Source organism: Sinocyclocheilus anshuiensis, unplaced genomic scaffold (genome assembly GCF_001515605.1).
Source record: "Sinocyclocheilus anshuiensis isolate Anshui unplaced genomic scaffold, SAMN03320099.WGS_v1.1 scaffold731, whole genome shotgun sequence".
Taxonomy (NCBI): Eukaryota; Metazoa; Chordata; class Actinopteri; order Cypriniformes; family Cyprinidae; genus Sinocyclocheilus; species Sinocyclocheilus anshuiensis.
This window is the reverse complement of record NW_015551043.1, coordinates 342,917-346,515: the sequence shown is the minus strand read 5'-3', so window position 1 is coordinate 346,515 and position 3,599 is coordinate 342,917. Positions and strand designations below refer to the sequence as shown.

Below are 3,599 nucleotides of genomic sequence, written 5' to 3'. Positions count from 1 at the left end.
GATGTCAGCCCAGGGAGGGCTCCTGTTTCCGATGTCAGTCCAGGAAGGGCTCCTGATCCCAGTTAAGCCCACGGAGGGCTCCTGATCCCCAGTTCAGCCCAGGGAAGGCTCCTGTTTCCCCGTTGAGCGCAGGGAGGGCTCCTGATCCCCAGTTCCTCCCAGGGAGGCCTCCAGATTCCCCGTTAGGCCCAGGGAGGGTTCCTGATCCCCAGTTCCACCCAGGGAGGGATCCAGATTCCCCGTTAGGCCAGGGAGGGCTCCAGGCCCCGAGTGTTCCGTGTTCCTTTGTGTAAATTAAACCCAGTTGGATTGATTTACTCCTCATCTCTCTCCGTTCCTTGCTCCTGACTCCGCTCAGCAGTGCACCCGTGACAGTGGGAGAGCACCCTCTGGTCGCCCATTTCATTTGTGGAGCTAAATGGTTGAGGCCGCCCACCAGAGCAACAGTCCCTTTGTGGGAATTAGCGATAGTGCTTGAGGGTAGTCTAGAGTAAGCACATGTCAGGTTTCTGACTTTGAAGATGTTTTTTTTTTTTTTTTTACTGGCTATTACTTCTCTGCAGATAATTTTGTACCTGCTTTTCATTTTTCCCTTTTGATCTGAGCCTTTTCACTACTATAAATTTGAGTTTTTTTGCATTCTTCTTCTTCTTATGTTAATTATACTTCCATTTTAACATAAGTGCTGTGTTTGTCTTCCCTTCTGGTTCCACCACCTGCTCTGTGGCTCATGGTATAAGAGGGTGTCTCTTATACTGGAGACCCAAGTACAGCTCCATAACTTGGCAATTTTAGCATTGCCTGAAGCTGTTTATTTGCTGCCTGAGGTATAAATTTAGTCCCGGAGATTGGTTTCATAGAGAAGGCAAGAACTTGGTATCAATCCAACCCTACACTCTAACCTCAAAAAAGTGTTATTTTTATTAATATGATTTGACAGCATTTTCTTTCTCCAAAAAAACCTCAAAAAAGTGTTATTTTTATTAATATGATTTGACAGCATTTTCTTGGTCGAGTTTTTTTTCTCCATTCATTTATTTTAGGCCAAAAAAAGGACATAATCATTATTTGGAAGTAGAGTTGGCTGTGGTGTCTTGCCCTTATGGCCATGAATTTATCTTGTCAAACAGTAGACTTGCGTTCTGAATTTTAATGCATACATTACTTTAGAACTTTTTTGGATACTGATTCAGCAAAGCTCAAGTCTATGTCACATTTCACAGAAATAAATTGATTTTATGTCAGCTTTGTTAATAAGTTTCACTATAGATGTTTAATATAATGATATGTAGTCAAAGGCAATGTGAGGAAACCTCTGAAAGGCATTTTTGTTTCTGAATCAATACAAGTAACATTGTTTAGAACAAGTGGTTAAGACAAAGGTTTTGGAATTATATAGAGAATTTATGAATTGGAGCTAATTGAATGGACAGGGTTTTAAACTGGAAGTAGTCTGTGTGTTCATTGATTTGCTACTGTGCAGAAAATAAGCAGCACTTATCAACTAAAAAAGTAATGAAGTTCATACCCCCCCCACCCAAAAAAAGTAAGTAAATAAATAAATAAGTTCATCTTTCCAGCTGAAAACACTTGCCTGAAATACCTAATTTGTAGTCCTGCCATTATATCTGTGTACGTCATTTTACATAGTGATTTTTGCTGTGTTGAGGAGAAAAAACAAAACAAAAAACTTCCGATGCCATACTTACCATAGATATTAAAATATTTACAGCTGCTCATGAAGCTGACACACACTCTTAACGGCTGACAAATCACAACAGACTGGGCCAGCAGATCAATAAGAGCAGACTGGGTTTTTAAAAATGTGGGCTTTAAAAATACAGGTACTAAAACAAGTGTTTCAGGCAAAGAGTGAAAAGAGGTGCTGCAGCAATGTACTGTAAGATAAATGAACAATATGGTTTTTGAACTTTAAATCATATAAATGTATTCCTGCAGACACCAAAACTACAATTATGAACTCAATGATCACAATATGGGCACAAATACAAGTTCAAGGATATTTACAGAGTGTACTTTATTTTCTGAGTGATACTAATATCAATGTGCTAGTAGTATACTTGTACTTGTGCTATTTCAATACGTCCTGGGACTAAATTGGCCCACTTTTTGGTTTATAAAAGTATACGTTTAAGTGTAAGAGTACTAAACAACTATTTTACATTTTTCTTTAGTATGACAACTATACAGATTAAGGGTGTATTCACACCTCTCTTGTTTGGTTCGACTGAATCGAACGCAAGTTTGTTTCCCCTCTTGGTGCGGACCCTTTGCTGTGAATACACCAATCGCACTTGGGTGCGGACCAAACAACAGTACGGAGACCCAGCTGAAGAGGTGGTCTCGGTCCGGTTTCAAATGAACTCTGGTAGGGTTGAATAGATGAACCAATGAATGGTTGACTTTAAGCACATGTGTGGTTTTGTTTACAGTTTCTGGTTCACTTGCAAAGCTGAAGAGGTGGTCTCGGTCCGCTTCCAAACGAACTCTGGTACGGTTGAATGGATAAACCAATGAATGGATGACCTTAAGCACACGTGTGGTTTTCTTTACAGTTTCTGGTTCACTTACAAAAAGGGCAGCGTGAAAGCGAACCGCACCAAACAAAACAAAAAAAAAATCAACATTGTATTTGGTCTGGACCAAAGCAAGTGAACTAGCGGACTTTCCTGGTGTAAATACACCCTAACTTAAGCTATACTGCTAGTTTACGAGTTATATACTTTTAGCCCACTTTTTTAGTTTATAGTACTCTCTGTGGTACACTCTCAGTAAAACTACTAGTTTAATTGTTTTATACTGCAAGTATGCTTAGAATCTTTCTTTAGCTTACTCTTCATATATTATTTTTGCACTTTAGGCATACACCAAAAATTATTATGTCCCTCCATCTTCCTAAGCTGGTGTAAATGTATGATTTACCACTGATGAAATCATACAAACATGCTTTGTGTCTGTGGTCAGAAAGACTGCGAGATGAATGGTTGACCCTTAATCTGAACCTACAGGAGCATACTGTTGACATATGAGAGAAGCCATGATATCTAGTGTTCCTCTAATTGTTGATCTTGTTGAACAAAACCAATATCTATTCAGCTGTCTAAACTAAGTCTATACCATATGTTTTGTTTTTTTGTGAAAAGTGAAATAAGATAACATTAATCAATGTCTCAAGCAGGCCGCTACACGCAGTAGTGGTGTTTTAATTGTGAACAAATCTGTGGTTTAGTACAAATAATTTAAGTGGATTCAAACTGATTCAAAAGTAAAGAAAAAAATATTTAGCATATAATTCATAATATGAAAAAAAAAATCATTATACAAGTCACACTTGGGTCACAGCAGGGTATATTAACTAACTAAAGAAACAAACAAAACACAGGTACACCAGAAACTCAGAGCAGGAACAAACCAGGAAGTCTAGAGCCTCTACAGAGGAACAAAAGCACACAGACATCTAAAGAGAACAATGACTGGCAATGAACAAGGTAAACACATAGGTATACAGTGGGTACGGAAAGTATTCAGACCCCCTTCAATTTTTCACTCTTTGTTATATTGCAGCCATTTGCTAAAAT

The 3,599-nt window shown here is 38.6% G+C and overlaps 1 long non-coding RNA gene across 1 annotated transcript in view; it reads right to left on the bottom strand.

The window, feature by feature from the left end:
* Positions 1–97: 97 nt before the first annotated feature.
* LOC107661553 (uncharacterized) overlaps positions 98–3,599 on the bottom strand; it is an 18,665-nt gene continuing 15,163 nt past the window's right edge. Inside the window, exon 3 of the long non-coding RNA XR_001631121.1 lies at positions 98–201. This is a non-coding gene — a long non-coding RNA (uncharacterized LOC107661553). The remainder of the gene's footprint in view (positions 202–3,599) is intronic.